Source organism: Pantherophis guttatus, chromosome 1, assembly GCF_059756535.1.
Source record: "Pantherophis guttatus breed Tessera chromosome 1, ASM5975653v1, whole genome shotgun sequence".
NCBI classification, from domain to species: domain Eukaryota; kingdom Metazoa; phylum Chordata; class Lepidosauria; order Squamata; family Colubridae; genus Pantherophis; species Pantherophis guttatus.
The window spans coordinates 199,070,433-199,097,863 of record NC_142063.1 but is presented as its reverse complement, the minus strand read 5'-3'; the positions used below and the strand labels follow the sequence as shown (position 1 = coordinate 199,097,863).

The 27,431-nt window shown below is 41.7% G+C and overlaps 1 protein-coding gene across 4 annotated transcripts in view; it reads left to right on the top strand.

Moving 5' to 3' along the window:
- Positions 1–27,431, top strand: part of SNAP25 (synaptosome associated protein 25) — a 68,049-nt gene that overhangs the window by 3,483 nt on the left and 37,135 nt on the right. Inside the window, exon 1 of one of the 4 annotated variants that reach the window (XM_087882303.1) lies at positions 16,733–16,891. The exons of the other annotated variants lie outside the window; for them this stretch is intronic. The gene's annotated coding sequence lies outside the window, so the exon portion shown is untranslated. Of the gene's footprint in view, positions 1–16,732; positions 16,892–27,431 lie in introns of those variants that run through there. 4 annotated transcript variants of the gene reach the window in all.

Below are 27,431 nucleotides of genomic sequence, written 5' to 3'. Positions count from 1 at the left end.
TCGTTTGATTACCAAAAAACTGCTGCAGACATTAAGAAGAGATGGCTGTTTCTCTTTTGTGCACAGTGTAGATTAAACAGGTAAATTGTTTCAAGAGTGCAGGTGGAAGAATCTCAGGCTTCCCCTTCCAGATATTGGAGATAAAATAAAGAAGAAAAACCACCATCCTGCAATCAGCATATGATGGAACTACACCCCGGCTGAAGACAATGGCAAATCTCTTACTGTTAGCAAGAAAACTGTATGGGTGTTTCTATGAGGCCATCAGGGCTGGACTCTGCTTGAAGAAGACTTTACCTTTACAGGACAATATAGTTTAATTCAGTTCCCCCCCTCCCCCTAGTGACATTGTCCTGGTTTCTCTTCCAGAAGCCAGGAGAATCCACAAAGAACTGTGTTTGAATAGGAATGAGATTCTCTCTCAGTTTAGCCCTTCAAATGAATGTTATTAAAGATGTAAACCAAGAACTTCAGTAAAATAAACAGGCAAGCTCCAACAGCAGCTAAAATTGAATGTTGTATCTTGTGTATGCAAGGCAGAGCCTATTATCTTCCCACCAGCAGCAACTCTGATGTAAACAAAAGTCTACCCAAAGCTGGGCTTGTAAGCCTTCCCAGTTCTCTCTTAGGCTTTACCCTATTGTTTTTAATTAAAAACCATCTGAATATAGTATACACATGGCTGTTAATGTAGCCATAATGCCCCATTCAGTACTTGTGTGCCTGTGAGACCGTTTCCTTTATTTGTATGGATTAGGCATGAGTGCCATTCCTTATGTAACCAAAATAGGCAGTTTTTCCACCCAGATAGTAGGGATGAGCAAAAGGGGTGGGGAGCGTAGAGTTTTGCAGGTATCTTCTAGGGAGAAAGCCTATTTAGCTACTGTAATTTTTAAGGAAAAACACAGGTGGCTGGTTAGAAATGGGTCTTTGCTATGAGTGAGAACAGTGAATAGAATTACATTCATTATACAATCTTTTGTAGAAGGTCCTGTTTAAAGAGCCCCACTGTAAAAACAAAATATCCAAGTTTAACATTTACAATTTGATGCCACTGTTCCTTTAATGTTTTACTTTGGACTCATTAAACTATTGTTTTTAGAAAATGTTACTTACAAAGAAAGGTTATAGTAATGGAAAAGTATCTGTTAACACTTATGCTGGGAAGTCAGGAGTTGAAAATATCACAAGGCAAAGAATTTTGGGTCTGATTTAAAAGTCAAGGAAGAACTTTTCTGAATTCTACTTAGATCATTTCAATTATATCCTCCTTTGAATTATACCTTGCTGGGTGATGCTATTCTTTTCCCAACCCATTTCCAGTCCAAAATAAATATGCCCAACTCTTAACTAAAGTGTATTGGGAAGCTTTGCTTCTGAACTGAAGTGTAGTATAGTCTAGGTGGCAAAAATCTGCAGAAGACAGTTTAATTCTCTGCCTAAGTGAGGTGGAGTGGCATCATGCGGGGAAGAGATTGATAAAATGTCTGAATTAGCTTAGTGTAGAAATTGTCATCAAAAGGACATGGGTGCCTTATGCTGCAGGATTGGGTGTGCAGGGTTTTTATTCAGGATGGACAAGGTAGGGTAGACTGGATTGGGGCTTTCAAAACCTGCCGTAAGTAAACACTAACATTTTACCCTAGTATCCATTGCTTGTAAATAGGCCCCATTCATTTCTTGGTAGACTTGGGTTTCAATAATTTTCTGCAATGGAATAGTAAAATTGTTAATGGAACAGAATTGGAGGGGACCTTGTTATATACTTGATCAAGAAGGAAAGCATATGGATATGGTTCGGTTAGATTTTAAATCTTGAGTTGTTGTGCAATAGCTTAAATTTATAGGAAAAACCAGCATTGGCAGCTTTATGTGATTGATCTGTTACTGGAATGTACTACCTTGGACTGCTAGTGCCCCTGCTGGCTATATGGACCTTACTCAGGCATCCAAAATTTCCATATTCTTTTTGGAACAGAGATACTTTATCATCATCCCTGTCTTTAATCAAAATAAGTGGAGAACGGGTATTTGCATATCTCACATTTTGCATATCTCACTTTTCTTCCTTTTCTAGAGTAGCACAGTCCAATCATTGACATATCAGATAGGGCTGGTTGATTATGAAGTTTGGCTGGTCGATACGTCTTACTGATATCATTGAATTTGGGGCACTAAAGGCTTGGTGTATATCCCTGTTACAGAATCTAGAAATGTCATTACCGGTGTATATTGTTTGGCGAAAATATTTCTTTTTTTGTCCTGCTGTAAGGGATGTGTTTTCATCTTAAACCTGTCAAATTGTTTGAGCAAATTAAAATGCAGGCATTTAAATTCTCTGAAAGGTGAGAACAGTATTTATATATAACCTCTGCTGATCTGCTGTTTTATTCTGCAGCTGAACAGTAGCCTACAAATATACTTCTGTGAAAAATCCTTGCTGCGCAAAATGTTTAGGTTTGTTTCTGTTGGATGTGAAGATGAGATTAGCACAATTTTTCTTACTCTTGGCTCAAGAGCCAGTTTGGTTAAACACCCAGTTTGGTGTAGTGGTTAAGGCATCAGGCTAGAAATCATGTGATCATGAGTTCTAGTCCCATTTTAGACATAAAACCAGCTGAGTGATCTTGGGCCAGTCACTCACTCTCGGCCATAGGAAGGAGGCAATGGCAAGTCACTTCTGAAAAACCCTGCCAAGAAAACTGCAGGGGCTTGTCCAGACAGTCACCAGGAGTCAACACTGACCAGAAGGCACCAAAATGAATAAGAGCTGAATGGCACAAAATACTGTCTTTCGTCATAAGCGTGTAATATAAATGGAAAGGGTATATACCCCGCCATCAGTTCTCAGCCGCTTAGGTCTGTTGCAGAATTAGAATCCTAGGAAAATTTCCCTAATATGTTAAAAGTTCTTTCTGGAACCTTCTTTGATCAAATATACTATTGCTTTGCTGTATCTCCGGAATATTGGGTGTGTCAGAACTTTATTATGTTCCTTCTTTGGTAATGATAGATACGGTGTTTCATCTTATGCAGTAGCAGAAGCTGAATATTAATCAAGGGAAGAGAACAGACTAGGAGCAATTTATCATGAGGGTTTCTGTATTGCTGCAGATGATGAATGCGCTTCTGGCATGGTTAATATTAAAATCATGTGGCTGCAACCATTGCACGCATTTCGCTGTTCAGCTGGAACTCTAGCAACTCATGTATATTTTTTGTGTGTGTTAAAGAGACCACATTAAAATTTAATTGAATCCAAGCCCCAACTTCAAACAATTGCCACCATGGCAATTCATGGGCAATAGATTCAATTTTCCTGGGCAAATTGACCCAGGTTAGTATTTGTTTCACTTCAATACATGTTTATCTTTACATTCTCCCAAACGGATGATTACAGATTTGTTCAACTCTTAATTTTAATCAACTCTTGACTTACCTTTCTATGCTTTGTAGAGTTTGAAAAATGAGTCGTACCCCAAAGTCAGGCCCCGTAGGTCCAATCACAATATATTTTATTAAATGAATCACATTCAAGGTTTTTTTTTCCAGAGATGCCATATGCTAAATAATTTTTTTTCCTGAGAAAATGTTATTGTACTTGTTCAAAGACCAGGCGTGAAACAAGAAATGAAGAAAACTTTAGAAGAAAATGACAAGCAGTTCAAACTTTTAATGTAATTTGTTGTACGTTTTCTATAGGGTACATTCTGTATAACAGATTCAGTATTGTTACCAATGCATAGAACGGTGGGGGTTTTTTTCCTCTCCAGTATATTTAATTTAGATGGTGTTAAACAAAAATGAAGATGCTGATGTTCCTTGAGTAACAAAATTTATTTATTTATTTATTTATTTATTTATTTGTTCAACTTGTATGCTGCCTTTCTCCGAAGACTCAAGGCGGCTTACAATGCATTTAAAATCCATATATAAAAACATAAAAAATTAAAATATTAAAAACAATTAAAACCCATTCACACTATTCATGGCCGGATCTCGCCAGATCGCAACAGCGAGATCAATGGCCCCAGGCCTGCCGGAAAAGCCAGGTCTTCACCGCTTTTCGGAAGGTCAATAGGGTGGGGATGGTCCAGATCTCAGGAGGTAACTGGTTCCAGAGAGCTGGGCCAGCACAGAGAAGGTCCTCCCCCGCGGGCCCACCAGCCAGCATTGTTTAGCTGACGGGACCCAGAGGAGACCAACTCTGTGGGATCTTACCGGCTGCTGGGAGCTATGCGGTAGAAGGCGGTCTCGAAGATAACCTGGCCCTGAGCCATGTAGGGCTTTAAAGGTAATAACCAACACCTTGAATTGTGACCAGAGACCAATCGGGAGCCAGTGCAGCTCGCGGAGAATTGGTGTAATGTGGGTGTACCTAGGTGCACCCACGACAGCTCGCGCGGCTGTGTTCTGGACCAACTGTAGTCTCCGAACACTTTTCAAGGGTAGCCCCATGGAGACCGCATTGCAATAATCTAACCGTGAGGTGACAAGGACATGAGTGACTGTGAGGAGAGCCTCCTGATCCAAGTAGGGTCGCAATTGGATCACCAGGCGAACCTGTGCAAAGGTCCCCCTAGCCACAACTGACAGATGTTGCTCTAATTTTAGCTGTGAGTCTAGGAAGACACCCAAATTGTGAGCCCGTTCTGAGGGGGACAATTTCTCCCCCCCCAGAACCAAGGAAAAATAAAAGAAACATGCAAAACTGTAAATATGTAATATATTTGCATGTCGGTGTTTCTGCTTTTTTCTGGGACTGTATGCCTCTTCCAGTTTTTGGAAGTTACCATGCATGGACAGACAGAGTCCTGCTACACAATTTCTTCCCAATATTCCATTAGGTTGAAAGAAAGAAAAAATTCAGCGAGAAAGAAAAATCCATGACTTAATGTTTCTACATTGTGATCAAATGTAATTACGAAATTCTGGCACCTCTGAATTAGAAAAACCTCTACTTTTTATAAAAGGGTTGACATATGTTGGAGTGATATAGCATTCATATGAAAGCCAGCTGGGTACCTTGGGCCAGTCACTCTCTCTCTCAGCCCAATTACAGGGTTGTTGTGGGAAAAATAGGAGGAGGAAGGTATGTAGGATATGTTAGCTGCCTTGAATTATTTGTAAAAATAATAAAGGCAGGATGCAAACAAAATATATAGATTTATAGGAAATGAAGCAGTTAATAATCCTGGGTTTTGTGGCAAATAGAGTTTTTTTTTCTTTTAATATTTTAAAGGCAGGGTTTAGCCCAATCAGGATTATATATGATTTCGAAGTTTTCATTTTATTATTTTGCTTGTCCATATTGAAATTCCTGCGCGAACTGCACTGGCTCCCAGTGGTCTTCCGGGTGCGATTCAAGGTATTGGTCGCCACCTTTAAAGCGCTCCATGGCATAGGACCTGGTTATTTACGAGACCGCCTTCTGCCTCCGATAGCCTCCCACCAACCAGTACGCTCCCACAGAGAGGGTCTCCTCTGGGTGCCGTCGGTTAGACAGTGTCGACTGGCGACCTCCAGAGGGAGAGCCTTCTCTGTAGGAGTACCTGCCCTCTGGAATGAGCTGCTCCCGGGGATTCGTCGGATTTCCGACCTCCGTACCTTCCGCCCTTAAAACGCTATTATTCCATCAAGCAGGGCTGGCCTAAAATATTATTTTAACGGGTTATTGTGTTTTAGATGATTGGCCAAACTATCTAATAATTTTAAATTGTTTTTAACTTTTATATTGTTGGTTTTTATCTTGGCTGTACACCGCCCTGAGTCCCTTTGGGAGAAGGGCGGTATAAAAATTTGATAAATAAATAAATAAATGGAGCTGAGCCACAAGTAAAAACTTAGCTTCAAGGCTATAGAGATAAATTTCATTATATTTTAGTAGTGTTAAAGGTGCTGTGATTTAAGCCAGTGCACTGTGTAAAATTGCAAGTGCTCAAATACAGGGAGTCCTTTTGACTTACGACCACAATTGAGCCCAAAATTTCTGTTGTTAAGCAAAACAATTGTTTAAAGTGATTTTTGCCCCATTTAATGAACCTTTCTTGCCACATTCGTTAAGTGAATCACTGCAGTTCTTAAGTTAGTAACACAGTTGTTATGTGAATCTGGCTTCCCCATTGACTTTGCTTGTCAGAAGGTGATCACATGTCATAAATACCAGTCAGTTGCCAAGTGTCTAAATTTTGATCACCTGACCACGGGAATGCTGCAATGGTCATAAGTGTGAAAAAGTCGTAAGTCCCTTTTTTCAGTGGTGGTGTAACTTCAAACATCTCTAAATGAACGGTTGTAAGTTGAGGACTACCTATATTTTTGGTAACTCCTCCCCCCACCTCCTCATTTGTAATAAGTTATTTGGAACCCAGACACAATTTTGAAGCACCAAGTGACAATCTGGGCAGGGAGGAATGGAGCCCTGAAATGTCAATTATTTGTCCCTTTATCTACTCTAAAATAATCCATGTAGGATGTTGCATTACCTGCAAGGAAAAATGGCTTGGTACTATGAATTTATTTTTTAAGAAATTCTCACGCCTTCGACTTGCAAAACTACAGTTAATCAGTTGAAAATATGGTGAGGTTGCTTCCCAAGGATAGATTCTGAGTGTCATGAAAGGATAAACAAGGTTATCAAGTTTATTTGGAAATGTATGTTAGAATTCAGCTTTTTTTACTGATTATCAGTGTCTCCTACCAAATACTGTATAGGTATTAGAGCTCCACCCTCTGGTTTTCTATTATGCCAAGAATGTACTGCAAAGCAATCTGATTGTATTATCCATTTGTAAATGAATGTTGGGGAAAAAATTTCTACAATGAAAAAAAAAACATTAATTGATTTACACTGCAATGACTAAAATAGTTTTTTGGGTCAATTCATTATGCAGTTGTTATCCTTAAAACCCTGCTGCGTTAGGATCCTGATATGCAAAGGAATGTCTTTTTCTATCCTATTGAATTTGTTGTTGTTGTTGCTTCTGCTTTAAATAACTGAGGTGGGAGATAGTCGGATTGCTTTTAAGCAGTAAATTTCAGTTTTAGAACATTCTCCTCATAAAGACTCCCTTGGGACCTTCATTACCTTTTGGTATCAAGCAAGCACCTCCTTTGTTCATTTAGGATTTTAAAACTGTCGAAATAGTTTTGCTGCGACATGGAGTTTTTGAGTTTTTCTTCAGTGTTTTTAAAAAGAGCTTGATGTGGCCCCTGTTTCTTTCCGCTGATTGTTGTTCTAAATTAATTGGACGAAATAGGCCTGCCCTAATGAACTCTTATTTAATATGGCTCTATAGACAAATGGATACTTCATTTCCCCCCCACCCCCAAGAATCTCTGCTAGTAAAATCTATACTGCAATTGTACTGACTGATGTCCTATAGTTCTACACCTCTGCTTCATCTTATTATGCTGTATATCCAAAAGATAGAGAGAGAAAAGGCAGAGAACAATGTTTTCTGAGAGCCGTGGTGGTGCAATGGTTAGAATGCAATATTGCAGGCTAATTTTGCCGACTGCCAGCAGTTCGATTCTCACCAGGCTGAAGGTTGACTCAGCCTTCCATCCTTTTGAGGTCGGTAAAATGGGGACCCGAATTGTTGTTGGCAATACGCTGACACTGTAAACTGCTTAGAGAGGGCTGTAAAGCACTGTGAAGCGGTATATAAATCTAAGCACTATTGCTATGGCTATTGCTTCTCTTTCTAAATTTGACAGAAAACATTGTGTCTTGTCTAATTAATATAAGGTAGTTTTCATAGTATCTATGATTTAACCATCATGTTGTTTTAATGGACTGCAGATGGATCCTGGTGAGGGTGTGCTTGCTGCATCTGTCGGCATCTCCATGAAGAAACTATGTGTTTTCCTGGGTTCACATGATAGCAGTACAGTTCAAGGAAAATATGTATTTCAGTTAAAGAGGTTCCAGCAGGTATCAACTTCAAGGCCACTTCTTATTGTAAACCATGGCTTTTATGAATTCCATCATACCCTGATAGCAGGCCCATCTACACATTCCCTGGCTGGCCCAAAGAATTGAGTGCTCAGGGAAATTATTGTTCCTGACACCGAAAATCAATTACAGTTATAAATTCACTCTGGACTAGTGAGGTAGTCCAGTTCCAGTAAAATGACTCTAAAACTAAGGTTACATCCAAAGACTGAAGAATTGCAAGTCCTCTCCAAATTTACCAAATTTTAATTTTTAACATGATAAAAGGGGGAAATTGTCTCTCCATCCCTCCCTCCCTCCTCCCTCTGTTTGTCAGAGGTAGTTGAAGTAATTTGCTAAATTTTCATTAATTTTAAATGTAAATGAAATCAAATCACAAGTGCTCATCGTAAATATGGCCGGTATAATATTCATAGTCTAAGTCTTCCAGTTTGCTTCTTGAAAAATCTGGGGAAGTTGGCAGAGCAGCTCAAGAGGCTCTAGAAGCTGCAAGGGGAAGAGGAGATTAAAAGAGTCTTTTAGATTAATGAAAATAATCTTGCATAATATTAGATGTTGCCCTAAAAAGTCTCACTGTAGGAGATGTTATTAGCATGCTTTATTATAATTTTATCTTGTTAATGTGGGTTATGATAGCTTAAAGGAATTGACTGTGTCTGATTCTGCCTTTCTAATTATCAATTTTCTTTCAGTGAGTCATACTGGATAGTTTGCTTTTCTCTGACTGATCAAATCTTCCATAATATTTGACTCCATCGGGACTCTTTGTGTCGAGAAGAAAAGTTCTAGATTGTGCCCTACTCTGTTTCACTGACTTTGGGCCCTTCACCTATTAAGAAGCCTTCAGCAGCATAAACACTGCCCAACCCAACTGAGGTTTGCCTGGCCACATTATTTTTGATTAAAACCATATATCTTCAATAGCAAGAGTTGTTTCCAGTCAATACCTCCATTCTAGTTGTTCCCCCAGCTCCTGCGGCAATTTAAGACTCTGCCTCTGAAGCCAACCCTTTTATAATACTTCCTTTTCTCCCCAATGGGCATGCTTGGTATGAGAAATTAAATGAAACTGTATTCCCAGTTTCTCCTTATCAAATAGCTAACACAAAGGTTTCTGCAACAGGTAGATGAAGTAGGAAGCTATGGCTGAACACAAGCTATTGTAGATCCTCTCCCTTTGCTTTTGCTTTTTGCTTTTTTAATTTATATGCCGCCCTTCTCCGGAGACTCAGGGCGGCTTACGATGCATTAAGCAATAGCCTTCATACTTTTGTATATTTATACAAAGTCATCTTATTGCCCCCACAATCTGGGTTCTCATTTTACCTACCTTTGAAAGGATGGAAGGCTGAGTCAACCTTGAGCCTGGTGAGATTTGAACTTGCAGTAATTGCAAGCAGCAGATGTTAATAACAGTGCTTTAGTCCACTGTACTACAGGCTCTTTGGAAAAAATGCTGGGGAAGAATCCACTTCCCCAGGCCTTTCATGGGTGTTATTAGTATTTATGTCATAGACAGCAATTTCTGGGTCAGTTCCATATTTGTAGTATGCAGTCTACTTTTCGATAAAAGGTTGGCCAGAAGGATGGCTGATGGATGGCTCTGAGATGGTGGCCAAGTACTTTGTGGATTAAATCATTAGCATTTCCTCAAAGTTGGAAGTTTGCTGGACAAAGTCCAAAGAGGGATTGAACATTACTATTTGTGACATTACCAGCTAGGAAGAAGTTGAAGCTGTTGATCCTGAAGAATTAGCAGAATCCTTCGTTAAGATGAACTCTGCCACTTGCAGGTTGGACTTCTGCCTTTCCTCGTTTCTATCTGCAGCTTGAGTCTGGGACTGGGCCTTTGTGAGGGTTTTATTGTCAAAGGGGAAAATATCAATGTCCCAGAAGAGGATTGGTGTACCCATCACCAGGCTGCCTTCAGACCCATCTTTATTAAGATAATTATCAAATAGTTTCTAACCTTTGATTTTTCAGAGAAAGTTGTTGAGAAAGTAGTGGAATGGTAGCTGTAAAGAATTCTGGGAAAAGCACATTAGCTGGGCCCTTTTCATCCAGGGATCAAACTCAGGCATGAGACAGAAACAACAATGGTGTCTCATTGATGATCCACAGTATCAAATGGTTGGAGGAAGCATGACTCTGTTAGCCCTGCTGGACTTGTCAGAAACCACCAGTACCATTGAGAATAGTATCCTTCTGGACATCTGTCAGGAGTGTGAGTTACAGGCATCAGTTTAAAGTGGTTTCATTGAGCAGATTTTTTAGTTGTTTTGTGTGGGGAAGGAAAGATTGAGCCCCGGAGCACTCCAGCGTGGGTTGTCACAATGTTAAACCCCACATAGTTGGCTAGTCAAAGAAGCAAGAAATTCGGGGATTTCAGAAAGGCATCTTTTAATGCTCAGCTGGGATAAAATATAATATTGCAAACCATAAGAGTGAATTCCCAGTCACATTTTTAGTGAGTTAATTAAGGTAGTATGTCTTTCAAATGCTTTCTTTTCACAGCTCTTACTTCTGAGCTGTACTGTTTCTCCATACCTAATCTGCATTCCTTTGTACATTCACACACTCTCATGCCCAGCTTTCTCCCACATTTTCTTTAACAACTACACGGAACCAAATGACATATTATTTGATAGTTGGGCCCATTATCCCCAATATGCTGATGATGCCCAGCTCTGCATCTCTACCACAGACCAACTGGAAAATCTAGTAGAAGTTAAACAAGGTGTCTGGAAGCTGTAGATTTAGATTTAGATGAGGAGAAATATTTATTTATTATTATTTATTTATTAGTTCGATTTATATATGCCGCCCTTTTCCGGAGACTCAGGGCGGCTTACAATGCATTAAGCAATAGCCTTCATACTTTTGTATATACCTGCTTAAGTAGGGCTTTTTGGCCCCCCCTGAGAGGTGTTCTATTTTATACAAAGTCAGCTTATTGCCCCCACAAACCAGGTCCTCATTTTACCTACCTCGAAAGGATGGAAGGCTGAATCAACCTTGAGCCTGGTGAGAATTGAACTTGCAGTAATTGCAGGCAGCTGGCAGCTAAGTACTACTTTAACAGCAGCAGTTTAGTCCACTGTGCCACCAGGCTCTTATGCAAATAGGTTGGTACTTACCATGTTTCCCCGAAAATAAGACCCTGTCTTATATTTTTTTGAACCTTGAAATAAGCGCTTGGCCTTATTGCCATGCGCTCAAAAGCCCAATAGGGTTTATTATCAGGGGATGCCTTATTTTGGGGGAAACAGGGTAACCATAGCAAGATGGAGTAGCTATTGATTCAGAGACTGACTGAGCATGGGATAATACCAATCTTAGTGTTTTGATGGGCTTGTACTCTTCAATAAAGAACTGGTATATAATTTGGGGATTTTCCTGGACTCTTGGCTACTATTAGCCAATCTAGTCCAATAGTTAAAGCATCAATCAGGAAACCAGGAGATTGTGAGTTCTAGTTCCACTTTAGCTATGAAAACCAGCTGGGTGTTTTGAGCCAGTCACTATCTCTCAGCCCAATTCACCTCACAGGATTGTTTTTTGTGGGGAAAATAGAAGAAGGAAGGTGTGTTCATCCCCTTGCGTTGTTTATAAAAAAAATAATAAAGGCAGGATATAAAAAATAAACAAATAATAAATTCTAGAAAAATAATTGTGAGTATGTCAGGGGGGTATTTGCCCAGATTTGTGGTCATTTCTGGAACCGAATGTATTGGCAATAATCACTCAAATCCTTGCCAATGCTCGGTGAGATGACTGTAATGCACTCTACAAGGGAGCGTCCCTGAAAATCATCTAGAAACTGCACCTAGTTCAAAATGTAGAAATAAGAACTATAGACATAAAGCACCAGTATTATGGAAACTCCATTGGCTGCCAGTTGGTTTCCAAGTGCAATTCAAACTGCCTGTTGTTACTTACATGGCTTCGGGTCTGGTTAGGACTGCTAACACCAAATAGAATCTGCCCATTGAATACATGATGGCAGAGAGGACTTGCTAAAGATCCCAAATTCATGTAAAAAAAGGGCTCCAAGGAGAGCATTTTGTGCAAAAGCTCTTCTCTTATATCTCCCACCAGATATAATGTTGACAAACTCTATCACCCTAATATTTAGAAACCTGCTGAAAATCTGATGATTCCAGAGAGCATTTGGGGTGATTGAGTGAGGAGTTGGCCCATTGATGAGTGTTATAATAGTATGTATGTGGATTATTCTTAGGATATTGGACTCATAGCATCGGCCTGGCTGAAACTCAAAATACTTTCTTATTCCTTCTGAGTCTAGCATTTGATTGGTGTGCTTTTAATGCAAAAAAAGGGGGGGGCTTTTGATCTATCATTTTACTAATCTGGTTCTTCCTAGATAGTTTACAAGTTCAACAGCAGCATCCAGTATTTTTCCTCCCTAGGAATTTTGACCTACCAAGACAATGAGATAGTTATGTAACTTACTGCTTTCTCATACCACACTCCCCCCCCTCCCAGTATTATTTTTTTTTTCATTTTTAATATTCTGTAAGGCAAGAAGAAACAAGAATACAAGATAATAGTCCAGAACAATACATCTCAACATTCAGTCATAATTTCCTCATAACGCTAAATTTATTAAAAGAAGAGTTATTCTTATCATATCTTATATAATCTTTCCAGATCTGATAAAAAAAATGTGATCATCTCTCCGAGAAGTCAGTATTTGAGTTTTATCATTATTATTTTTTCCCCATTAAAGCAATTGGCCTTACCTTTCTATACTAGTCTTAAAATCTGGTTATCGGTAAGCGAGCCTTTATTATGTTAGTTTTTAGCACAGGTGCACCTGCCCTGATGCCTGTAGCAAAACACCCTGTGCTCTGAGCAACCATTGTATGGCTGCTCAGTTGGAGCCTTATCAGAGAAGGAGGCTTGTGAACAAAGCCATAAATATTGCCATCCAGGTGGGCGTGGCATTTGAAATGCAAAGCGTTCTGTCAGAATATCACAGTAGCATACCAGCCTTCTGGGCTGGCTCGGCATAAAACATCAGAACGAATGTGACAAGGGGTTTGACGAGATAGGACAAGTGTGCTTGTTGGGATGCTGAAACAATTCCATCTTGGCAAATATTCAAAAGTCATTTTTTTAAAAAAAATTAAGTAACAAAAATAAGGCCATTTACCTTAGACCACTTTTGCTACTTAGTCTATTTTACTGTGGGAAGCCATTGCATTTGCCCAACAAATATTCAGTTCAGTTTTATGAGATTAAACACTGTCCCATGTCAGTTACAAGTAACATTGTGTTTTCTCTGTACTTTTCCTATGATTGTGGGGGAAAAAACACACCTTTGAATGAGGATATCTAAGGCAACAAGACAGGAAATGATTGTGTTTGTCCATACCTTGTCTATCTGAATATATAAAGCAGGCTTTATATGTCCACAGATGTTGTAGATAAGCATTCAAGCAGGAAAGAACATCATAGGGTTCTATTTAAAATTATTGACATCTTTAAAAGCTATGGGAAAGTGTAGGGCACCAGACAATTTTGGCCTCTAATATTAATAACAACTCCAAGCAACTCTTGGTGGTTTTTACTTTCATGGTTAATGGAGATTAAAGGAGTTATAGTTCAACAACATGTGGAGAGGCACAGATTTCCCAGTCCTTCCTTGGATATTTTTTCTACCTTGGTCAAAAACATTTCAATTCCCTTTCTGAGAATGAGGCAGCCACCCCACTAACTTGAAATGATGAAAAATGAGCAAAAGCAGTAGGGCATTATAAAAAATATATAGGAAATTGCTTTATGTCAGATATGGTCTCTTTGACGAAGGCCAATATTTCCACTGCAATGTTTGGATGCTCTCCAGACGGAAAGATCTTTCTTATCATCTGATAAGTGGTTAGAGCACAAAGATATGAATTTTGCAACAAATACAACCTTTACTATTATTGAATCTTCCGTGAAATGCCTGGCAGACCTTTCTCGGTTAATGGGCTAGATGGGATCAGACTCAACTAACCACAAACGCCTACTGCAGGAGATTTGCAAAGCACTTTAAAGATAAAATGGTTCACATCTACTCCAAGTAGATGCCATAATTAGTAAAAATGCTAATGTCTTTATGGGAAGCATCATCTGGTAAGAGTTCAGGGGATAAATTGCTTTTGTTTGTGGACTTCTACAGTTTTTGACCTCTCCTCTGGAATATCTACATGGAATCACTGATTATCTATTTCTACACCTGACTGAATCAGGAAAAGTTGGATATGTGTCTGACTGTGATGTCTTACAGTGATGGGCTATATAATCTAGAAAGAAAGAAGGAAAGCAAATCAGGTAGCCTTCTTTGTAGTTGGATAGTCAGCATAGTCTTTAATTATTCCATTGTTTATTTATTTATATTTTAAGAACTGCACTTCCTATTTTCCTATGATAGAAGCTGCAAGTTTTACTCAGGACTCTTGCTCTGTCTAAAAGTAAGCCAGAGCTGTTCCAAATATTCTGATATGTCAAAGTCTAAATTGGCCCCAAAGACAAACCTCTGACCCTCCCAATGTTGTTGAACTATAGTTTCTAGCAACCATTTGTTGTAACCAATAAGGAAGAATGGGGCTAGTTCTAGCATGACAATATCTGGAGGACAATAGATGTCCTAATCCTGGCCAAAGTCAGCTTTGTACATAATAACTCAGATTGGTACCATGGGCGACAAAGAATAGCATGAACAGACTTAGGCAATTCTCTATTTTGGGGTGGGGGTGGGGGGAAGGCTAAAACAAACCAGCTCAACTTTCCACAAATTAAAACCTTAGAGTCCGTAGAATAGGGAGACTGCAGTTGTGTATGGTTCAGCATTTCTTAAAACCATGATAGAAACACAGTCTGGGACACATACAGCACAGCTATTTCCTACTCTTCTGTAAGGCAAAGCTGTACAAAATGGCTGCCATCCATGGAATCTACCCAAGTTTTGTCACAACAGAAGAACTACTCTTGCATAACTTTCAGAATGGAAAAAGGTTTCTGGTTTTCTGAGAAAGGTTTCAGTCTCCTTTTCTTTTCTTAAGCAGTTCTTAAGCAGGGCTGCAATGTTTTATCCCAATATTTATAATTTTCTAAACAGAGATCATGCAGCAGATGGCAAGTTCATATAAAATTCATGTCGAAGAAAAAAAGGCTAACTTTAATAAAGGAGAATATTTGTAGCTCAGGATTGACATGAGGGATTCTTGGTGCTCTCTGACCTTGCTTGTTTTCTTTTAGACGTTTCATTATCCAAACTCGGTAACATCACCAGTGATGTTACCTAGTTTGGATAATGAAACATCTTCAGGAAAACAAGCAAGCTCAGTGAGCACTAAGCACCCCTCAAGGCTAACATTAAATATTACATAACAGCTTCAAAACATTTTTAAATCTTATATTATCAAATGAGACAGCAGATTCTATTCATCTATCCACTCACCCCAGTCTATGTAATGAGTACTGTATTCAGAAATGCATATTATACTACAAGCCCCTGACAGATTGCATCAGAGCATAGCTCAGGCAATGTTTCTGGATTTTTAGCATTAAATGTACAGTTGACACAAGCTCCACTATTGTCAGTGATGTTTTTACTGCTACAATGAAGTTAATGAAGTTATTTTATCTGCAACTGAGGTTCTAGCTTCTCTCTTGTCTTATATTATAACATGATGGCTCTCCTTTGCTGCAGAAAATAAATGCCAAAGGAGAAACCAAGAGCATTATTTTTTTCAACATTCTTTCTAAAACTCTATACAAATAGATATATCTGTGAAAGTATTGTTCATGTGAAAAGTAGTCATACAATCACAGTAATCCAAAATGGTTGGTCCTGGATATATGTTTCTGTGTGAAATGATGGTCTCAGGGGTGGGCTGCTAGGCGTTCGCAGGGGTTCGGGAGAACCTCTAGCTAAGATTCTGTGCAGTTCAGAAAACCCCCAAATCTCACTCCTGGCTGGCCCTGCCCACCCCACCCCTCCCAGGAGTTCCCACGCAGCCCATTTTGAATGCAGGTAAGTGCAGGGCGCGCACGGAGGCTCGGGTGGGCGAAAAACGGGCCTATCGGAGGGTCTCCAGAGCCTACGGAGTCCATTTTCACCCTCCCTGAGGCTCGAAGAAAAGCTCCGGAACCTGGGAAGGGCAAAAACGCCCCCCACCATGGTGCAGGAGGCCAACTAGGCCAAGCTCACCATGGCCATGCCCACCCAGCAACCGGGCAGAGAACCCCTTGCTAAAATTTTTGAAGCCTACCCCTGGACGGCCTGCATAATATAAGGATTCTGAGGGAAAATCAAGCATGGCTGTTCTGTCCTGAATCAGTCAATCAGCAATTTTAGGACTGTGATTCTAGCAAGCCAAGTCAGAATCATATCTTCATATCATATCATATGAACACATAATCGTATATGTTCAAGGGGCATAGTCAACATTCATGAAGTACAGGAGTGTTCATTATCATTAAAGTAAAGGTTGTGGTTTCTAATAAAAATAGTAAAAACTTGAGAATATGAAGAACTGGCTACAGAGTGGTTTCAAGCAAAGGGCACGGTCTACAAAATTAGACTGATATAGAAAGTTGTTCTGGCATATTCAGGTCCGGTTTTAAATACCAGGAAGTGTTCAGTCACCAGCTGGCACTCCAGCAGCATCAGGCTGCTCCCAAGTGTCCCTGCTTGTGTCATATCCTTCTGCACAGCTGAGCACTCCTCTATCTCCCCACTTTCTGTCTTTTCACACAGAGCTGGCAGTGTTCCCATGGGCTGGGTGGATGAGCCTCCAGTTCAAGATCTGACTCACAAGGGCCAGGAGTAGGGGATTCTGTTGCTACGGCTGGGACTCCCTATTCATGACAGTCTGATTGCCTCATCATCTTGTTCTTCCTCAACATGATTTTTCCAGCCAGGTGATGTGAACCCTTCTTCTTCTTGTTGTGCCATATTCCTCATTGGACGTTGGCAATCATGTTAGCGATCGTATTTTTATCAGCAGTCGCACAAAAAAGTGCTGCTGAGTTCTGTCCAAACCAGTCTCTTAGATTTTGAAGTCATGATGTTCTTCTTCTGCCTGGGCCTCGTTTGACTTCCATCATTCCTTGGAGGATTAAGTGAAGAATGCCATATTTTTCCAGGTGTTGCATCACATGTCCAGAATATTCTAACTTTCACTTTTTAATGGTTTTGATGATTTCCCTTGGCTTTCCTAGGAGGCTTATCACCTCCTCATTTCTAATTTTGTCAACTCAGCTTATATGTTAACAGCCATCTGTAAATCCACATTTCAAATGCTCATGTGAACCCAGCTTTCCCAATCTTGATGTATTTAATCTCCTAATGTGTATCCTGTTAGGAAAAACCAGGCCATTCACACATTCATACTTATCCTCATTTCCCACTAACAGCAGCATGATGACATCCTGTGAAATGTTTTCAGAGGACCAGTCCTCATGATATGGCTTTCCTCTCATCGCCAGGCCACTGTTACAGCAATTTACATTCTTCCCTATTCCACCTTTAAAGCAGCATTCTTCTCCCAAATGCATATTTTTTTCACAGATAAACATTCTGAGAGTTCCTGATTTATATATATATATAAAAACATGATTAAAGTAGAAAAACACATTTGCATTCTTTATTTCAAGCTGAGTTCCTTAATAACCAAAACATACAGTTAAGCCCTTTAAACAGATTTCTTCACAAAATCACAAATCCCTTTTAAAGCTTTCACAAATGTCCTTAAACCATAAATGTTCTGTGCCCCCACTTTACCAGGATATACACAAGATGTGGTTTAGTGTTAGGGTATCACTGGCTTCAGGGTCTTAATATTCATTGACTGTTACAGAGCTTCTACAAGAATCAATGTCCCTCTGTTGCCCTAGAAGCAGGGGTGAAATGCTATTGGTTCGGGCCGGTTCACCCAAGCCGGTAGTAAAAAATGCTACTGGTTCGCTGAACCAGTAGTAAAAAAATGTTTTTAAAAAGTTCCAATGATCAGCTGAGCGATATGTGATTGTCGGAACTTTTTTTTTTTTTAACTTTTTAAGCATTTTTTTTCCTACCGGTTTGGGCGAACCGGTAATTAAAAAATGCTTTAAAAAGGTTTTTTAAAAGGTTCCCAAGATCATGCGCCACAGCTGATCCCCCCCCAGCTCTTCTACTTACCTTCCCAAGCCTTCACTTGGTGTGTAGTGTGCATGTGTGTACAGCGCGCATTTGGTGTGAATTGCGCATGGCCGGCCAGCGAACCAGTAGCAAATCAGTTCAGATTTCACCAATTGCCTAGAAGTAATGCTTAGTATTGATTCCCTCGTGAATTATCCTCAATTCAACCTTTATTTTCTTAACCTTTATTTTACATCATTTCACACTGTTGATCTTGCAAGTGTTTGGGCTTGATTAGAAAAACAAAGCTAACTGCTGAGCAAACTTTGCTCTTTCTTGCATTTCTTCAAAACCTAACATGTCAGCTTGGCAACACACAGAGAAATGATATTTGCTATGGGAAATTAAAATCAAGTTTCTGATTTTACCTGTAATATTAGTAGCTTAGTTATGAATCTGTCCCTTCCCCCAGTATATTGTAGGATGTTCTAAGGGTCCTTAGGTATCCAGGTATCAATGTCCTATATATTAGTTTGAATATAAAAATGGTTATGAATTAGGCATTTGCAATCTTCAGATATATCTAGTGTGCCTGGATGGAATGACCTCATTATATGACATTGAAAATGTATTTCCAAACTTGGACCCAATGTATCTTGAATATTTATTTCTTAATTTATTCTAATCAGATGTGAAGGAGGGTGTTTCTCAAAATAGTTTGATCATTGACCAAGAACTAAGAGATCATAAGGGGTTCCTGTAGAACCTGGGTTTAGCAATAAAAAGCAGCTACAGCATTTTGTGCAAATTCTAAGTTAGGAACATTCTATTTATTTATGTAGTTATACATTAATAGATCATGATAATTCATATCTTGCTTTTTCTCCAGGAGGACAAAGAGCATTCATAGGATTTTCCCCACTGAACTCCTGAAGTAGGTTAGACTGAGGATGGGGAGGTAGCTTAAATTAACTCAGTGAATTTCTATGGCTGAAGGTAGAAAGTAGAGTAGAGAATTTCTATGGTTGAAAGTCTGGGCTGCCCAGGTCTAGTTTAACAGTGGAGAGAGAAAGATGTTTTGGAACTTGACAATTCAAGGGAGTTTTATTGAAAACTGCTCATTTATGCTTCATTTTTTTTGGAAAGGTAAATTTCACTGCACTTATTTTTCCACCTTTCAACATGACTGTACAATAATCTCATACTATGGATCACATTGCTATTCCTATTAGAAGATGAAATCATCAAGTTGAATTCCCTATAGCAAAAGAACTCAAATTGTCTTGACATGAGAATATTTTACGTTGGATTTAATGGACTTTATATTTCTAAGTGGAGTTGTACCACTTTTCAACTAAAGCAGGAAAAAGTAATTTAGTAGTCTCTGTGTGTTTTGGATTACAAAGCCGTGTATGGCCATGCTGGTTATGGCTGTTGGTGAGATGGGTGATGTAGAAATTTAACAAACAAACAAATAGAATGATCTCAAAAAATATGCTTTATTAAATAAAACTTGCTTGAATATCATTGATTATGAAATCATCAGTGTTTTCGTAAGCCAAGGCTCACATATTTTACTAAACCTTAAGTTGGTTTTGATTTCATATGATGTGTTTGGTTTGTAGACCATGGTTTTAGCAAGTTATTCCAACTATTTGTGATGCTGGGTACATTTGGAATTTTGAAGGACCTGCTCAAATGTAGGCATTTTTTGCAAAATGGGGTTGCTTGTTCACAAAAAACTAGTCACACAGAGTGATCTAGAAGGGAATGGATTGCTTGAAAAGAAGAAAATAGTTGAAAGGAAAATGTTGATGGATTAATGTTAGTCCCCATTAATGCTATTACTTTCAGTCCTATTTCTGCCTGCTTAACATCTGATCTCTTTGGCCACATCATATCGATCAGGAATATTAGCTCACCCTTTGAAAAATGGATGAGGTACCAATCAATCAAAGGGGGTAGTTGTTCTCTGTCTTTTACTCAATTTGCAGTCTGGTGTTTTCATTCCATCTGTGGTTACTTTGGGGAAAGTATTTGTCCATGGGTAACATGCTACTTACTACTTTCCAGTCACAGCCATCAAATGCTCTTCTAAAGACAGCCGTGAGTCCAGGAGGACACCCAAGTTGCAAACCCTCTCCATGGGGGCCAACGACTCGCTCCCAATAGTCAGTGAGGGCACCAACTGACTATATCAGGACGTCGGAAACCACAGCCACTCGGTCTTGGATGGGTTAAGCCTGAGTCTGTTTCTCCCCGTCCAGATCCGTACAGCCTCCAGGCACCGGGACATCACTTCAAGGGTATAATTGGGGTGATCCGGGGTGGAGATGTACAGCTGAGTGTCATCAGCGTACTGATGGTACTTCACCCCAAAACCACGGATGATCTCACCCAGCGGCTTCACATAAATGTTGAACAGAAAGGGCGAGAGGACCGACCCCTGTGGCACCCCACATACAAGGGGCCTCGGGGTCGACCTCTGCCCCCCTGTCAACACAGACTGCGACCAGTCAGAGAGAAAGGAGGAGAACCACTGCAACACAGTGCCCCCCACCCCTAACTCTTCCAACCGGTGCAGCATGATACCATGGTTGATGGTATCAAAAACCGCTGAGAGCTCTAATAGGACCAGGACAGAGGAGCAACCCCTGTCCCGAGCCCTCCAGAGATCATCAACCAATGTGACCAATGCCGTTTCCATGCTGTATCCAGGCCTGAAGCCTGACTGGAACAGATCTAGATAAGCCGATTCATCCAGGTACTGAGGAAGCTGTCTTGCTACCATACTCTCAACAATCTTCGCAACAAAGCGAAGGTTGGAGACTGGACGATAATTAGCCAATGCTGCCGGGTCCAGGGAAGGCTTCTTGAGGAGAGGCCTCACCACCACCTCCTTCAAGGCAGCGGGGAAGACACCCTCACTCAAGGAAGCATTAATAATCCCCTGGAGCCAGCCTCGTGTAACCTCCCGGGAGGCAAGCACCAACCAGGAGGGACACGGGTCCAATAAACATGTGGCCGCGCTCAATCCGCCCAGTATCCTGTCCACGTCTTCGGGAGTCACAAGATCAAACTCTTCCCAGATAATATTCTCAAGACCTGCCTCCATCATCCCTCCTGAATCTACCCAGTCAGAGTCCAAGTGTTCCCGAATCTGAGCGATTTTGTCATACAAATACTGTACAAAGTCCTCGGCTCTACCCTCCAAGGAGTCCTCCCGCACTCCCTGGTGGAGCAGGGAGTGGGTCACCCTAAACAGGGCGGCTGGGCGATTATCTGATGATGCAATAAGAGCAGAAAAATAATTGCATTTTGCCGCTTTTATCGCCACCAGGTAGGTCTTAATATGAGACCTTACCAGTGTTCGGTCGGATTCAGAACAGCTGGCCCTGCAACTGCTCTCCAGGCATCTTTTCCAGCGCTTCATCTCCCTCAGCTCCTCGGTGAACCAAGGAGCCAAGTGAGACCGGCGCCGGGTCAGAGACCACAAAGGCATGACCCAGTCCAAAGCTCCAGTGGCCGCCCTATCCCAGGTGGCCACTAGGTCTTCAGTCGAGCCATGAGCCAGAGCCTCAGGGAATGGCCCAAGCTCCGTCTGGAACCTATCCGGATCCATCAGGCGCCTGGGGCGGAACCACCTCATCGGTTCTGCCTCCCTGCGGGGGTGTGTGGCGGTTCAAAGGTCAAAGCGAAGGAGGGAGTGATCCGACCATGACAAGGGCTCGATCGCTATATCCCTTATCTCAAGACCACTCAGCCACTGATCAGAGACAAAAACCAAGTCCAGGGTGTTTTCCCCCCATGTGAGTAGGGCCATGAACTCACTGGGTCAGGTCCATGGCCGTCATGGAAGCCATGAACTCCTGAGCCACCTCAGACGCCTCACCGATGGATGGCAGGTTAAAATCCCCCATGACCATAAGCCCGGGGGTATCAACCGCTACCGCGGCTATAACGTTGAGCAGCTCAGGCAGGGCCGCCGCCACGTGACAGGGAGCCAGGTACATAACCAGCAGGCCCATCTGTACCCCATGACCCCACTTCACAAGGAGGGACTCACATCCGGCCGTTTGAGGAACAGTGGTCACCCTTGGACCAAGACCTTTTTTAATGACAACCGCCACCCCCCCCACCCCATCCCCTCGGCTGATGAAATGTGTGAAAACTGGGTGGGCACATTTCAACGAGGGGGATCCCCCCTCCTGGCCCAACCAGGTCTCCATAATACCCGCCAGGTCCGCTCCCCCCTCCTGAACAAGATCACAAATGAGGGGGGCTTTATTTACCATGGACCTGGCATTGCATAGCATCAGCCGAAGGCCCAGGGCCTGAGGGTCTGTGCAACCTGGGGAACAAGAGGAGCATTGGAGGCTGGAGTGCACCACCGCTCGAAGACAGCGAGCACGCACTCCCACAACATGATATGGCCCCCTGCTTCCACCATGTCTGCCCCTCCCACCCACAGTACTGATATAATGTCCATCAACAACACAAGCTCTAACCCTCTCCTTGACCCCGAGTCCCGCACCTCCCATGCCGCGCTCCTCAGCCGGACCAGGCCCCCTCCCCCATGGGTTCTCCCCATACACACACAACCCACCCCCCTCCCAGAATCCTTTAAAATCTTGTTAAAAAATTTCCCCAAAAAACCCCCACAGCCCCCTCCTCGCAACATGCCATCTCTCGGGATTCCAAAATCCATCATCAAGATAGGCCCTCGATAGAGTGGAGAGCAAGACCTGCGAGAGAGGGGAGTCTCACAGGGCAAGGAGCTCAGACACCAAGTACATCCGATCATTAGGGGTGAAAATAGTCCATGGTCAGGAGACCACCATGGTGTTATAGGTCCACAGGGGAAAAGTTCCAATCCATGGCACAAGCAACTGGATTAATTTGTTATTAATCCATTACACTTATTAATATAATAATAATTGATTATTAATCAATTCCACCTATTAATCAATGGAACGGCTTGCCTTTATTAATCAGTGGAATGGCTTGACTTTGGAAGTTGTGAGTGCTCCATCACTGGAGGGTTTAAAAAAGAGATTGAACAGTCATTTGTCTGAAATGGTATAGGGTCTCCCTAGGGGGGGTTGGATTAGAAGACCTCCAAGGTCCCTTCCAACTCTCATTATTCTGACTGTAATTTCAGCGGAGGCAGAAGAGGACATGGAAAGAGCTTGGCTGTGTTGCATGTGAAGCAGGGGTGAAATCCAGCAGGTTCTAACAGGTTCTGCAGAACTGGTAGCAGAAATTTTGAGTAGTTCAGAGAACCGGCAAATACCACCTCCAGCTGGCCCCAGAGTGGGGTGGGAATGAAGATTTTGCAGTATCCTTCCCCTGCCACACCCACCAAGTCACGCCCACCAAGACACGCCCACAGAACCGGTAGGGAAAAAATTTGGATTTCACCCCTGATGTTCGGTTGGAGTTGTTAGGAATAGCACTCCTACTCGTTTGATGCTCCTTGAATTTCTGTGTGACTGCTTCCTGAACAGGTCAATCAACTGGCAAGCCAGAGGTTAATGTATTACTATGGGGCCCTTCTGAAATGACACTAGAAGGGCATTGCGTTCCTCTCAAATGTACTTCTGTTGCCAGTTATGAGAAAACAAAGGGAGAATGCCTGCCCTGAGATTTGCCCCATGAGTCTGCAGTAGAGCATCCTGATGGGGCTAAAGAACCCTATGAAAGGATAATTGCATGATATGCAATTTATGACACTCCGTTGGAGGACAGACTGCCTCAGGGCAAAACAGAGGGGGGGGTACCAGAGGGTATTGTTTGCTCAGAAACTCAGAGCAATCAGATTACCATAGGTCTCACCTGGTGACAACAAGAGGCAGAAGGTGCCTCTTTGCCACCTGGAGAAATCTGTTCTACACTGTTCTTTGCATAGTCATCAGTAGCAGTGCCTGGCTTCCTGCTGTGTTTAGTGAAGTTGATGTCAAATGCAGCATTTGTCTTAGTCAGACCGCTCCGGAAACGCAACCTACTTTTGGAAAGCGTTCTCCCGATAGCATTGTAATAGCTGTTAGGATTTGTCAAATCTTCATCCTCTTCACAGCAGCTTGGTGACGCAGCTGGAATTATAAACTCAGCCTTCTCAGCAGAGGACTGTGGTCAGCCTGACACCAAAAGTTTTTGTGACTCAGGCTGTGCTTTTGCTTTCCTTCCCAGATAGCCTGCTGGCCCTGAGTCATGGCCCCCATGTCTTTGGTGGTTATTTCTATTTCTATTAATACTACTCGAGCGCTTCAAATGGAGCTCTAATGCCTCGTGACAAGAGTTTAACACAACTCCGTTTTCCCTCCTTTGGATTTTTATCTATGTAAATAGGAACATCTCAACCTCTAAAGCATGTTGAGGCATGGTGATTGTTTGTTTGTATTTAAATTAGTTTATTTGCTCACAAACGGGGCTGGCTCCAGGTTTTGTACACACACACACACACACACACACACACACACGTCTGCTAATCGGTAGCCTTCAGTAGATTTGTGGGTATCGGTATCTATCAACCTGCAGGACAGGGATTTCTGAGTACTGCCAAGTAGCTGTTTTGATTGCTGACATTACCTTGATACTTGAGGATATCATGGGAAATTAAAATGGCACTGCTCAGAACATGAATGACACTCAGGTCTCTTCCTCAGGGTTTCTTCCCATCCACGCCCGTCTGTTCCTCCTTCCAGTTGGAGGATGATGTGTTTGTTTCCTGATAGGCAAGTTTGTCTCTCACATCTCTTCCCTATACACAGAACAGGCTATGTTTGGCAATGGTTTTGTCTCAAGCTAGATCTATGGGTTTCCCATTTCTCCTTCAATTTCTCTCCCAGCCTGGAGATCACCTGCTTGAGCTGGGAAAGGTGTCATGTAGAGGGGAGGCTCTTCCATCCCAGATCTCCTGACACCCTCGGGTGTGAAGGGGTGCAAACCATATTTCTACTCAAGCACGTTAAACCCATATTCAAAAGCAATCTGAATGACAGCTAACAGGTATTGGGGATGAGGGAAGTAAGGGACAGTGACAGAAGTTTCTTTCTCTCTTTTCTTTTTCTGCTGTTTCATGAAGCAGTGTCTTCCCCCTGCCCTCCATTACTGCTGATAAGAAGGGGCATCCAGGTCTCCAAAGCTGGGAATAGGCTTAGAAATTTGATACGTCCCGAAGAGAGTCCAGTTCAATGAACAGGATTCTCTTACTGCCCACAACAGAAAAGCCATGAAGGAGGGGAGGGAGGGCTACCAATATCACTCTAAGGAAGCTAATAGATGCCAAGCTGATCCCACCCTTTAGAGCAGTGGTTCCCAATGTGGGGCCCACGCCCCATAGGGAGGCAATTTGATTTTTAATGGGGGCAATTGGAACCTTGTTTAAACCAAGTTAATGGCCTTTTAACTTCTGCATGAGTAGGAGTCACTTTTTGAATAGTAAGAATTATATATCACGGGAGGGGGGGATCAGGATTTTAGAGATGCTTAGGTGGGGCATGGCCAAAAAAAGTTTGGGAACTACTGCTTTAGTGTTACCTGACAACATGTGTGGCTTGGTGAATGGCAAAGTGTATCCTATTGTTAACCAAGGACAAAAGTGCTTCTTTAACAATAAGACTGCTAATGACGATTTTGCCTCAGGTTTATGTTGGAAGCAAAATGAAGGCAAATGTCATGGCAGGAAAAAGAGGATATCATGTACCTGTGAATAAATTCCCACAATAAACTGTGGAGGAGAATCAGAGGGAAATCAACAGCTGCCCACTGGGACCCTAGCTTGTTATGGCATGTTCTGCTGTTAGTCTTACCATAATAAAACATAAAAAAATAACCATAATAAAAAAAAAGTTTCCCCTCAGCTCTGATTTCCAATAAAGGGACTTGTGCAATGAGAGAGAGCTGTGTGTACAGCCATGTTGCATCAATCAAGTGAGCCTAAGTGTCCGCTCGGAGAGAGAGGAGGGCCACTGAGTAACAAGTTGCAAACTCTGCCCCTTGGGTGCTTGCATTGTGATTTTACGTGCAAGTCCAGAAGTTGTTTTGTGACATCACAATGCATATGTCATCATTTTGATGAAAATGTTGGCTTGCTGCAGATGCCCCTGCAAGAGAGTCGTTATTTGCAATCTAAAGGGGCAACTAACTCAATTCAGTGTTAGGCCTTGGATGGTCAATCTGTTGCAATATTGAATGCTAATGCATGTAGCTGTTGTGGTTTGTCGGCCGCCAGCCCCTCCAGCAGCCGAATCAGATGAGGAGGAGGCGTGGGAGTCAGGGTCAGCAACAAGGCAACCAGAGAACTCTGAGGGGGAAGAAGGAATGGAGCTATCAACAGCCCCCAGGTCTGGGGGTGGTTAATGAAGAAGAGGAGGAACAACTGGGTCCAGTGCCTGACACGCAGCTGTGCAGAAGAGCAGTGGAAATCCGTGGGCCGATCCTTAGGAAGGAAGAGCCACCGCTGCTAGTGAAGCCCCACCCTAGCTTTGGGGATAAAAGGCAGGGAGTGAAAATGAATAGATGTGTTAGCCAGTGTTGAGAGAGAAACTTTTTGCTGGGGCTGCTGGCGCTCCTAATAAAGGAATCTTTGAGTTAACTTTAGAGGGTTTGTTGTGTTTGGAGAGCTGGGTCAGAACAATAGCCTTTCCTTGGGGTCTCAGATGTAAGCCAGAAATGAAACTCAAAGCTAGGAAATTCCAGCACTGTCAAAGACCTCAGTTTGCCAACATACCTCCCTACAGAATAATCAGTGGCCAGGTTGTTAATGGAAGTGGAAAACACAGACAATCAGCTCAATATACCAGTACTGTACTTAGGAAGACAGAATCAGCACGAATAAAAATATGCCATCAGACTGATAACATGGGTTGGCGATGATATAATTGATTCTCGCATACCATGTTTCCCCAAAAATAAGTCCGTCTTATATTTTTTTGAACCTTGAAATAAGCGCTTGGCCTTATTGCCATGCGCTCAAAAGCCCAATTGGGCTTCTTATCAGGGGATGTCTTATTTTGGGGGAAACAGGGTATTATATTAATTAAAGGGGGATTACTATACATTTTTCAGTCTGACAAAAGGATAATGATAAAATTCTGCTGATAAAATCATGCAAATGTCTTTAAAATGAACCCTTTAAAATTTTGTGCTATTAAAAATCGCAGCAATTTTGCAGCATTTCAGTTAAATATAAATACCATAAAAGCCTGTCTAATTTTAGTCACTAGTGTCAGCTCTTAGCCTTAGGCAGAACAATAAAAGATGAATCAAAAAAGGGTTTTATTCTGAAATGTGCCTTTTCTTTTTTTTTTTACCCATCTATTCCTAGAAAGCCTGGGCTTT